General features: G+C 43.1%; 1 pseudogene; it reads left to right on the plus strand.

Moving 5' to 3' along the window:
• The window catches only part of LOC135524032 (transmembrane protein 150A-like), a 46,684-nt pseudogene extending 35,489 nt beyond the window's left edge, over positions 1 to 11,195 (plus strand).
• Positions 11,196 to 13,441: the final 2,246 nt, after the last annotated feature.

Consider the following 13,441-nt stretch of genomic DNA (forward strand, 5'->3'; position numbering starts at 1 on the left):
GTGATGTGTCCTATAAGGAGCATTGGTGGCAAATCTGATGGCCGAATGGTGAAGAACATCTAGCCGCTCGAGGGCACCCTTACCTGCCGATCTATAAATTATGTCTCTGTAATCTAGCATGGGTAGGATGGTCATCTGAATCAGGGTTATTTTGGTAGCTGGGGTGAAAAAGGAGTGATTACCACAGAGGAAACCAAGTCTAGATTTAACTTTAGCCTGCAACTTTGATATGTACTGAGAAAAGGACAATGTACTGTCAAGCCATACTCCCAAGTACTTGTATGAGGTGACTACCTCAAGCTCTAAACCCTCAGAGGTAGTAATCACACCTTTGATCTTTGTTTGGAGGTGTTCAGAACAAGGTTAAGGGTAGGGAAAGCTTGTTGGACACCAAGAAAGCTTTGTTGTAGTAAAGCGTTTAACACAAAATCTGGGGAGGGGTGAGCTAAGTATAAGACTGTATCATCTGCATATAAATGGATTAGAGAGTGTCCTACTGCCTGATCTATGTTATTGATGTAAATTGAGAAGAGCGTGGGGCCTAGGATCGAGCCTTGGGGTACAACCTTGTGGTGACAAGTAGTGGCTGAGAAAGCAGATGTTCTGACTTTATACACTTCACTCTTTGAGAGAGGTAGTTAGCAAACCAGGCCAAAGACCCCTCAGAGACACTAATACTCTGTAGCCGGCCCACAAGATTGAAATGGTCTACCGCAGTGGTTCAAAAACTTTTTATAGTCCCGTACCCCTTCAAAAGTTCAACGTCCAACTGCGTGCCAACTCTAGCAACAGGGTCAGCGCACTCTCAAATGTTGTTTTTTGCCATCATTGAAAGCCTGCCACACACACTATGTATGATACATTTATTAAACATAAGAATGAGTGTGAGTTTGTGTCACAACCCGGCTCGTGGGAAGTGACATAGAGCTCTTATAGGACTAGGGCACAAATAATAATATAATAATAATCCATAATTTTGCTCTTTATTTAGCCATCTTAGATATAAAACCTTATTTGTTTATAAAAAAATTGTGAATAACTCACCACAGGTTAATAATGAGAAGGGTGTGCTTGAAAGGATGCACATAACTCTGCAGTGCTGGGTTGTATTGGAGAGTCTCAGTCTTAAACCATTTTCCACACACAGTGTGTGTCTGTATTTAGTTTTCATTCCAGTGAAGGCCAAGAATCCACTCTCACATAGGTACGTGGTTGCAAAGGGCATCAGTGTCTTAACAGTGCGATCTTCCAAGGCAAGAAACTCTGAGTGCAGCAATTTCCAGAAATCTCGCAGTGGCTTCTGATTAAATTCAATTTTCACAGAACCGCTTGTTGCAATTTCGATCAAGCTCTCTTGTTCAGATATCGGTAAGTGGACTGGAGGCAGGACATGAAGGGATAACGAATCCAGTTGTTTGTGTCGTCCTTTTCGGGAAAGTACCTGCGTAATTGTTCACCCAGCTCACTCGGGTGCTTCGCTATATCACATTTGACATTGTCCGTAAGCTTGAGTTCATATGCACACAAAAAAATCATACTGTGATGGAAAGACCTGTGTGTTGTCCTTGTTAACGCAGACAGAAAAGAGCTCCAACTTCTTAATCATAGCCTCAATTTTGTCCCACACATTGAATAGAGTTATGGAGAGTCCTAGTTGTGGAGACTCCTAATCCTAGATTCAGATCATTCAGGCGAGAAAAAACATCACCCAAATAGGGAAGTCGTGTGAGAAACTTGTCATCATGCCAGCGGTCGGACAAGTGAAAATGATGGTCAATAAAGAAAGCTTTAAGCTCGTCTCTCAATAAAAAAAACTGTCAATACTTTGCCCCTTGATAACCAGCACACTTCTGCATGTTGCAAAAGCGTTACATGATCGCTGCCTATATCATTGCTTAATGGAGAAAATACACCAGAGTTCAGGGGCCTTGCTTTAACAAAGTTAACCACTGTAGTGTCCAAAAAGCCGTTCAAGCTGTCAGTCATTCCCTTGGCATCAAGATCCTTTCGGTGGATGCTACAGTGTACTCAAATGGCGTCGGGTGCAACTACTTGCACAAGCGTTACCACTCCACTATGTCTCCCTGTCATGGCTTTTGCGCCATCAGTACAGATACCAACACATCTTGACCACCAAAGTCCATTTGATGTCACAAAGCTGTCCAGTACTTTAAAACTATCCTCTCATGTTGTCCTGGTTTCCAGTGGCGTGCAGAAGAGGATGTCTTCCTTAACTGACCCCCCATAAACATAACGGACATATACCAGGAGCTGTGCCAGGCCCACCACATCTGTTGACTCATCCAGCTGTAACGCATATAATTCACTGGCTTGTATGCTAAGCAGTAATTGTCTCCTGCCATGTCACTGATGCGTCGTGAAACACTGTTGTTTGATGAAGGAATTGGCTGTATAGTTATATTGGCCTTTCCCCCACCATTTTCCGAGCAATATGCGCGACAGCAGGAATAATGAAGTAATCCACAGCCTGTCCTAGACACTCGGTAAACAGGGCAAAATAGAAATAGGCCTATAACAGCAAAAAAAAAAGAGGGAGAAGCTTCGGGGCTAGTCGCATTAGAAGGGGTGAGAGACGGACGGGCAAGGAGGCATGGCTGAGTCAAATAGGAATCCTGACTTAATGAAGTGGTGATTTAAAGAGCTCACCGATGTGCTTCTTGTCAGGAACAACCACATCATCAACATTAAGGGACAATGGCAGCTGTGAGGAGGATGGTTTATTCTCCAGGTCTTTAACCATTTTCCAAAACTTCTTGGGGTTAGACCCACAGAGAGAGAACTACTCCTTAAAGTAACTACCTTTGTCTTTCCAGATAGCCTGAGTACACTTATTTCTCATTTGCCTGAACGACAGCCAGTCAGCCTGAATATGCATTTGCCGAGCCTTTCTCCAAAAGCAATTCTTGAGGTGGAGTAACTCTGCAAGATCACGGTCGAACCAGGGGCTGAACCTGTTTTTAATTCAAATTTTATTTTATGGGGGTGTGTTTGTTAACAATACCACTGAAAATACCAAAAAAAGAAGTCCAAGCGTCTTCGACAGAGGGATCAAGCTTATTTATATACAGTGGGGCAAAAAACGTATTTTGTCAGCGACCAATTGTGCAAGTTCTCCCACTTAAAAAGATGAGAGAGGCCTGAAATTTTCATCATAGGTACACTTCAACTATGACAGACAAAATTAGGAAAAAAAATCCAGAAAATCCTAGTGACCTAGTGAATGACCTGCAGAGAGCTGGGACCAAAGTAACAAAGCCTACCATCAGTAACACACTACGCCGCCAGGGACTCAAATCCTGCAGTGCCAGACGTGACCCCCTGCTTAAGCCAGTACATGCATGTCCAGGCCCATCTGTAGTTTGCTAGAGAGCATTTGGATGATCCAGAAGAAGATTGGGAGAATGTCATATGGTCAGATGAAACCAAAATATAACTTTTTGGTAAAACTCAACTCGTCGTGTTTGGAGGACAAAGAATGCTGAGTTGCATCCAAAGAACACCATGCCTACTGTGAAGCATGGGGGTGGAAACATCATGCTTTGGGGCTGTTTTTCTGCAAAGGGACCAGGACGACTGATCCGTGTAAAGGAAAGAATGAATGGGGCCATGTATTGTGAGATTTTGAGTGAAAACCTCCTTCCATCAGCAAGGACATTGAAGATGAAACGTGGCTGGGTCTTTCAGCATGACAATGATCCCAAACACACTGCCCGGGCAACGAAGGAGTGGCTTCGTAAGAAGCATTTCAAGGTCCTGGAGTGGCCTAGCCAGTCTCCAGATCTCAACCCCATAGAAAATCTTTGGAGGGAGTTGAAAGTCTGTGTTGCCCAGCAACAGCCCCAAAACATCACTGCTCTAGAGGAGATCTGCATGGAGGAATGGGCCAAAATACCAGCAACAGTGTGTGAACACCTTGGGAAGACTTACAGAAAACGTTTGACCTGTCATTGCCAACAAAGGGTATATAACAAAGTATCAAGAAACTTTTGTTATTGACCAAATACTTATTTTCCACCATAATTTGCAAATAAATTCATAAAAATCCTACAATGTGATTTTCTGGATTTTTTTCCCTCATTTTTTCTGTCATAGTTGAAGTGTACCTATGATGAAAATTACAGGCCTCTCTCATCTTTTTGAGTGGGAGAACTTGCACAATTGGTGGCTGACGAAATACTTTTTTGCCCCACTGTACCATTTTACAGAGGCCAGTTCATGAAGGAAGGCTTGCTCATTGAAGTTTTTTAGCAAGTGTGAAAGACAAATCCGGACAGGTTGTTTCACTGAGCAGCCATTACAAACACAGGCTGTAAAACAGTGATCACTATGGTCATAAGAGAAAACACCAAACTTTTCTTAAAGCTCATGGTTTGTTATGTGGTATGTAGCCAGTAATACATCATCATAGTCAACATCTTGGAAAATGTTTTGCAGCTTACAGTAGAAGCAAAGAATTTAGTGAATTTGAATTGTATTACAAACATTAACTCCTTGGGTCTAGAACACAGTGTTCTGATTAATTGCACATCTACAGTACTTCAAATATTTTAATGACCTGTTGAAAGCATAAACAAACCCAGTATGACAAGCAAAACCTGTGAGGTCATCCAGTCCCGTGAGACCCATTTCTTAACCCTTTTAAAACCAGGCAGGTCAGGGGTCAGAGAGAAAAGGACAGGGTCATGTTTACTGTTCTTTTAGCAGGATTGTAGCATACTCTAACAGTGATATTGTGTTCTTTGTTTTACTTACTACAGGTGACACACATACACACACCTTGGAAATCTCCCACACATCAAAGCATTCCTCAATTCTTCCCACTCCCACAAACAAAACCCTGTTTTTGTTAGAGCACACGCACTGTGAGAGCATTTACTTAACTCTGAGGTGTGGTGTGGCGTACAGATGAGAAGAATGATCATGTCTGAAACCGCACTAACCACAAAGTAGATCCTAACTAATGAATTTGCCGAAAAATCACTACCAAACAGGGATTTTTTATAGCATTATCCGCTGTATTATTAAAGAACAGCCCGTGTTCTCACTGACGACACACACATCTTTACACACTCACTCGCTTGGTGGTGATATGGACACCAGATGTGACCACCACCATGTGCATCCAATGGAATTGTGGGAGAACGGTTTGCTGTTCTTGGAAGTGTTGTGCGACTGCAGAGAAGCCTTCATTGGGCAGCTTGGAAAACAGCCGTTAGGAATTGGCACACAACGTGGTTTCCAGTTCTTAACAACTTGGTAAAGTTGGCACGTCTTGTCCCTAGTGATGTGCACTCAATCATATTTTCCATCTGCAACTCACCACCAAAAGTGGAGGAATATGTAGTGGATTGGGAAGATGTACAAGGTTGCTCCCTACCCCCACCTCTCTGATTCAGAGGGGTTGGGTTTAATGTGGAAGACACATTTAAGTTGAAGGCATTCAGTTGTACAACTGACTAGGTATCCCCCGTTCCTTTCCTTTACTCTGCCAAGAGGCACATATAGAGTTTGTTTGATGTTGCTTCCATGCTCTAGCAGATTTGATAGTGAACTGTCAACAGATGAGTGGCTCTCTCTGCTTGATAGTTAGGTCAAAATTAAAATCTTCATTTTTTTCCCTCATCTGTCTATCCCTCTCTCCTCCCTCCCCCAGTGATGTTGATAGGACTGCTGCGGTATGCCCACGTCATAGAGAAGCACCAGAACTGTGTCCTCTACAAGGCCAGCCTCTCCACTGGCTGGATCTGGTTGATCATGGTGGGCAACTTCCAGGTAAGAACAGAAGTGACATCACTCCCACAGTGGAGCATCTCTCTCACTAAGCTCTTGAGATGTGTAGGATGAAGGTGAAATGTGCTTAACTGTTAGAGGCCTGTGCTCAGGTTTGACCACTGTATAGGCTACTGTCTGTGGTATAGTAGATAGTAACAAGATGCAACTCCACACTTCTAAACTAAGACAGCATGTCCATTTTATGTATGATTGCATACAATTTTATTACAGTATTACATACGTAGAAAATTACCTTTATTTCCAAAAAGGCACTTGTAATTATTATCTTAGCCTGTGGGATTTTCACTACATCTGGGCATTGTAAATCACAATTACTTTATTTAAGTCTTGCCAAGTGTTTGATGTTCCCAGTAAGCTGTAGTTCCCTCAGGTGTGGTTTAGTCACTCTGAGGGGGGATTTTGTTGCTGCATGGCCCATTACACATATTTTGGTCATGAACATAATTTAAAAGGTTCAATAAATTACAAAAATATTTTCATGACAATTTTCATATAATGCCCAAAATAAATGGAAATGGTCTCCTCTGGGTGCTCTGTACTGTATAGTAAACATGCTTCTTTGACAGCTTGCTGACCGCAATGCAGGTTGATGAACTGCAAGAAGTGTTTTGTAGGTGGGTGCCATGGCAACACAAGGTCTCCTTGGCCTCTTTCTAACATTCTGGTAACTGCCATAATAAAGGAAACATCAACATAAAGTGTCTTTAAAGGGCATTTGGGCCACCACAAGCTGCCAGAACAGCTTCAATGTTCCTTGGCCAACCAGGTAATCCATGATACAAGTAAGTATTCAAAGGCTATCTGAGGTCTGAGGACGTGGGTAGATGTGAAAACGGGACATTAGGGGCAATGCCTTCAAGTAGGTTTCTGTTTTATTAGGGCCTTATGGACATGGATGATGGATGGACATAAGCATCTGATTCAAAAGGTTGCAAGTTCAAATCCAGCGATAGAAAGTGTGCTTAAGGTTAAGTTTAGTCATTAACTCAGAATTTTTCAGGTTAGGCATTAACTCCAAATGGTTAAGGTAAAGTTTAAGGTTTGGGTTACGATTGCAAGATCGAATCCAGCGATAAAAATTTGTTTTTACATTTTTTGTTTTAAGCCTATCCCAAACCTCACCATAACCATTCGGCGTTAATGCCTCAACTTAACCTTAAACACTTCAAAATTTGACGTTTGCAACAATTTCAAAATGTTTGAGAAAGATGAATATACTGTATATCTCATTTTTACATGAGACTGTGAGAGCTTGACATAGATTCTACGAGTCTCTGGAACTCTATTGTAGGGATGCGACACCATTCTTCCCCGAGAAATTCCATTAATTGGTTGTTTTGTTGATGGTGGTGGAAAACGCTGTTTTGATTTCCATGATTTCCACGTGTTTTATGCCATTCCAGTTGCATCATTCCAGCCATTATTATGAGCCATCTTCCCCTCAGCAGCTTCCACTGACACACACACTCTTTAAACCCCCATACTCATTTGAGAACCCCCTTTCCGTCACTGAGATCTCTTCTTCGAGCCATGCTAGCCCAAAAATTGGGCAACTGAGCATTTCTATACGTTACCCTAAGCATGATGGGATGTTAATTGCTTAATTAACTCAGGAACCACACGTGTGGAAGCACCTTATTTTAATGTACTTTGTATCCCTAATTTACTCAAGTGTTTCCTTTATTTAGGCATTTACCTGTAGGTAGATTACCTTCTCTTCTCAAGCGGTCGATTTCCAACATCACATGCTGATTCCGAAGAACATCCCTAGCTGTCTGTTACTTTGAACCAAGGCCCACATTTGTGGTGGGAAGTGAGCCTATAAATCATTCCCCCTCAAGTTCTGATTTCCTGACTGTAGAATGATGGAGGGGAGGAGAGAATACATTTTCCTCCTAACTAGTATCATCCCTACAGCCTGGACCTCCAGCTGTGTGAACTCTGGGTGCCCCACAGCCTGGCTTTGAGTGCAGTCTCGTTCAGTAACACATTGTCCTGTTGTGGTCTTTCAGCACGTCTGATCTCCATCTCCCGCACAGCTACTCATCTCTTTGTAGGTCTTCCAAACACATCTCTCTTGATGTTCTTGGAGATAATCAGTTTGAGGCAGGCCTTTGGAAAGGTCTTGTAAACATGAGGTTTTGGCAAGCTGCTGCGTTCCTACACTCTGTAGGCTTCTTGAGGTCAATCTCAGGACTTGGGCTCTTGTGACAGGGATAGTTGTCCTTATTTTACCTACTGCCCTGAGGAAGAGGCCCATCCCTGGGAAAATGAGGCCCATCATACATGGCTAGGGCAACCATGAAGTAATACAGACACTCTAAATGCAGATTTAGATAGGAGAGTTTATTTTGATCACAGTCACACTCTGTTCCCAGGGTTCTGAAGTTCTGTAGGTGTGATTAGTGTGATGGACAGGAGAGTGGTTGTGTGATCGACAAGGTTGTTTTGTATTCACTTCAAATTAGAGCAGTCGGTAAGGACTGAGCCAGACAAAGATGTACTTACACGCTCCAGTCACATGCACACACACACACACACACACACACACACACACACAGAAAACTCAGTGGTGACTTGTCATTCAGATGCTCCATTGAGCCCTACCTGGTTTGCAATTTTTTTAAATAAAATTGCAAAACAAATGGCCTGTGTTTCAGCCTAGTTCAGTGCTTTCTGTTGTGGTGGGTCAGCCAGCGGAAAAAAAAGAGTGTAGGGGTTGATAATGTTCTCTAGTTGTGTCATGATTGGATCAGTGTTCTGTCACTCATGGGGACATTACGTCACCGCAAGATCTACGAGGAGAGCTTGAAAATTCATACACCCTACTGTAGGTTCTGCCATAGATTTATATTAGATAGAATTGCCCATCCAAGAAGCCTGAAGGTCATTGGCCACAGATAAAATTCTGTGAAATCACATTTATATCTATCGTAGCTTTGATTGGGCTGATCATGTCAACGTCATACTTCAAAATCTTAGCTAGCAAGCTAGACAAGCAGTCATCTTCATGAATCATGAATCAAGTCGACAATCTACTGGGAAATACTTTTCAATGACTGCAGATTGTTCTATTTTCCTGGAAATTAGTCATTTTGTGTCAGTCTCACCAATAATGGAGTAATACTCTTTTAACAGTGACTAGTTTTATTGGGTCATGCTGATCTGTGCGTGTGCGCGTGTGTGCGCGTGCATGTGTTGGAAGTACATATATACATATGTGTGTGCTTCCCACCTGCCTGCGAGAGTCCATTTATGTATTTATGTTGCAGGTGGATTATGCCAAAGTGCTACACTACGTGGGTGCAGGCAGGGGTGGCTTTTTTTTGTTTGTATGTCTGCAGTCAGCCCTGACATACCGGCTGGCCTAGACCCATGGGGAGTACAATGTGGGCCACCTGCGACTCGGGATGAGCCTGCTAGCCTTCATCACCATCAGTATCTTTTATGATGGTTGTCACTGTGAAAGAGCGAAATGGAGAAAGAATGTGCAGTAGTTATGTGTTACATGGCCCCCTGCTTGATAAATACATGTTTTGCATACATGCTGTCGAGATGAGTAGAAGCATTAGTATTTAATTTTTATTCAATCAGGTAAGTTGACTGAGAACACATTCTCATTACAGCAACGACCTTGGGAATAGTTACAGGTGAGAGGAGGGGGGAATGAATTAACCAATTGGAAGCTTGGGATGATTAGGTAACCATGATTGTATGAGGGCCAAATTGGGGAATTTAGCCAAGACACCCCTACTATTACAGTAAGTGCCATGTGATCTTTAGTGACCACAGATAGTCGGGACACCCGTTTAATGTCCCATCCGAAAGATGGCACCCTACACAGGTCAATGTCCCCAATCACTGCCCTGGGGCTTTGGAAAAAAATATATATAGTTGTTTTTACCAGAGGAAAGAGTGCCTCCTACTGGTCCTTCTACACCACTTCCAGCAGCATCTGGTCTCCACGAACAACCATGCTTAGCTTCAGAGGCAAGCCAGGATTGGGATGCAGGGTGGTATGTTCTGTCAACTACCAAGTGTGTGTCCACATGCTATCTCTCAGCTCTCCTTCTGTCTAGATAGGTTACGTTGTTCTCCTTAACCCTCTGTCTCTCCCAGGCGGTGTCTTCTTCATCCAGGAGAGCTTTGCCCAACAGCACGCCTCCGCAATCTTTGAGTGGCTCTTCTGCATCATCATCATGCTCTTCTTTGGGACCTTTGCCTTTGAGTTTGAGGACATCTCCTGGGACACCCTGATGGTGTTGGCCAGAAGAGGGGGTGTCCAGGGCTTCTCTAGCAGTGACCAAAAGGCTGAGGAGGCAGGAGGGCCCAACCACCACTATCAACCAGATGGCATAGCCATGCTGTCGGCCTATCAAAGCAAGGCTACGTGGTCATACACCAATCACAAACAGGGAGGAAGTGGGAAGATTGGATGCCTGACCGATCATAGTCCACCAGAGGGCATGAAGACGACGGACACTGAAAACTGACCTGCTAGTTATTGCAGATGGCTAAAACACCCAAAGCTTTTCTAACCAATGACCAAAGACTAATATCATGTTCTTGCCATATTTGTACTGTGTTACAGCAGACAGTACAGTGTGAATTGCACAACATGTGATGTTACTAGTGCCTTTTGGAACACAGGCAGGGAGGCAGACACACACACAGACCTTCCGTGTCCTTTCCTTTCATCATTATGTAATCACCCTTGATTACGAGAACGTGTTGGCTTGCCTTGTGTCAGAGCCGATGTCTTGAGTACCTGGAAAGCTATCATGACTAAGGAGAATGTGGCTGGATCAGTATGGGTATGTTTGTTATTATGTTTGGCCATTCACTGAACTCTGCATTGTTTCTACTCAGGAAAATTTTGTTACATCTCCAACTGTTGCTCAATGCCTTAAAGGGAAAAGCATTCTTAAAGTCAAACAATAGGGATATTGTTATTTTCTGTGATCAGAGATATGTCTTATTTCAGAGGCTTAATTGTTGTATTGTATGAAAGGCAAATAGAGTGACCGAAGGTTTTTTGTCCTGGTGCAGTGTCCCTTGTCACTTCATTTTGTGAGGGGTTATGCAAAACGTTTGACTTGGTGTTGCATAACACATTGAAACCAGTGGGGGGCGCCCTGATGAATGTATTTGTTGCAGCGTCATCTGACAGAGATGAGTTTTAGTGGAAAATATATTATTCTGGGAAGCAAACCAGAGAAACACTTTTCTGTTGAATGTGTGTCCTTGTCCAAATGTATTACATGAATAAGAAATATTATTATAAACATTTTATTCAAAATGTTATTTTTGACTATTCTAATTTACTAAACTAAATCTGTCTATCACCTAGAACCTATTTTCTAATTAATAATTTCCCAAAGTGCGCTTTATCAATACCATAGCAAAGAATATTAATGAACTCTTGTGGAGACTAATGAAAATACATGTTATGTCAGCAGCATACCACCCTGCATACCACTGCTGGCTTGCTTCTGACGTTAAGCAGGGTTGGTCAGTCCCTGGATGGAAGACCAGATGCTGCTGGAAGTGGTGTTGGAGGGCCAGTAGGAGGCACTCTTTCCTCTGGTCTAAAAAATATCCCAATGCCCCAGGGTGCTGTCTTTCAGATGTGATGTTAAAACCGTGTCTTGACTCTCTGAGGTCCTTAAAGATCCCATGGCACTTATTGAAAGAGTAGGGTTGTTAACCCTGGTGTCCTGGCTAAATTCCCAATCTGGCCCTCACACCATCATGGTCACCTAATAATCTCCAGTTTGCAATTGGCTCATTCATCCCCCTCCTCTCCCCTGTAACTATTCCCCAGGTTGTTGCTGTAAATGAGAACTTGTTCTCAGTCAACTTACCTGGTAAAATAACGGATACATTTAAAAAAAAAAAAATGTTTCTTCAAATATTTTATTGTTCCAAAGCCCATTTACATTTTCCAGCATTGACAAACTGTGTATGAAGGATCTGAGTTTACAAGGTTTTAGAGCAGTAACAGTAAAACAGCATACATTTGAATGAAGTTTCACATAAAGCATTCAACTTAACTATTGAACCTCTCTAATTGATCGACGTTACTTGACGACCCTTCCCTGAATTTCATTATGAAAAGTTTTGAAAAAGGAAATTAATAAAGAATACCACTTCATGTGTCAATCACAACATGTAAAATACAGTGTCGTTAATGCGTGTACTTTGGTATGGTATCAATTAGTAGTAGTAAGACGTCACTGCTACCTTCAGATTTGGTCATTCACTTTATAACAAAAGGCGGTTTTAGCGGATACAAAAAGCCTAAAGTGGAGTCAACCCACAATGTATTTAATCCAGTTTAATGCTTTAGGCATTACTGACTGAAACCAAAGAAAAACTTAATGAAAACTGCACCAAAAAGGAAGTTGTGTATGTGAGACTTGCCGCATGTACTGTATTTAAAAAATACCAAACAGCCATCTCACGTATCTGATGAACATTGAGGTGGAGGGGGATATTGATGTTGTGAATTATAGCCACCGTCCCTTATGCACCCCCGTCTGATGACCAAGATGTTTGGGGTTTCACCCAAAGAGAGAGTACACTCCCTCCTACTCCACCCTTGCCTACCCTCCCCATACCCCTAACAGCTGCCGGCTTGGCTGTCACGTACTGGGTAACAGCAAGACAGACTGCTGCCCATGTCACTGCTGCCCCATGCTCGACGCGCCACACACTAGAAGTTGAGGATCTTGGCCACCTCCCAGGGAAATTCCTTCCTGCCAAAATGGCCATAGCAGGCTGTCTTCTGGTAGATGGGTCTTTGTGGACAAAGATCCAAGGTATTCCAGTCAAATCTCATTGCTGCCACTTAGTGTTGAAGGTCAGGGAATATATACATATAAGAGACTAGGGCAATAAGATTTTCTTGGTATGTGACCTGATTAGGAATGATGGTGCTTTAACTAAGGCCCAGAGTTTCTCCTGGCCTGGATGCCTGATCAGGAAAAACTCCTGGCCCTATGTATGACTAAGGGGCAATAGATAAAGAATTGTGTCCCACCTGACATTGAACCCAGGCCGGAGGTCAAAGTTCTTGTTGACGATATGCAGCAGGTTCTTCTCACTCTTCTGGGAGGAACCATAGGTGAACAAGGAGATTGACAATGGGGCAGCCACTCCGATGGCATAGGACACCTGGATCACAAATACAGGATGTCCACTCATCACTGTTCGGTTGACAGTGTCCAAAAGTTAGAGAAGTATACGGTTGAATCTCTCACCTGCACCAGCACCCTCTTGCACAGATTGTACTTGACCAAGGACTTGGCAACCCAGCGTGCCGCATAGGCGGCAGACAGGTCCACCTTGGTGTAGTCCTTACCAGAGAAGGCCCCGCCTCCGTGGGCACCCCAGCCACCATACGTGTCCACAATGATCTTCCTACCGGTCACACCAGCATCACCCTGTCATAAACAGAGATGTGTGAATGTGTGAAAGCGGACAAAGACCAGAGGTTGTAGCCCCTCAAGATTCAAGCAGACACTTAGTGTGTTCACAGGCTGTGGATTCTACATGAATCTCCACCCAGATAATACAAACATTCAGCCGTCCTTCCTAATTGAACTGCTGGAGAAGAAGGAACTCT

This window comes from Oncorhynchus masou, chromosome 31 (assembly GCF_036934945.1).
Source record: "Oncorhynchus masou masou isolate Uvic2021 chromosome 31, UVic_Omas_1.1, whole genome shotgun sequence".
Classification (NCBI taxonomy): domain Eukaryota; kingdom Metazoa; phylum Chordata; class Actinopteri; order Salmoniformes; family Salmonidae; genus Oncorhynchus; species Oncorhynchus masou.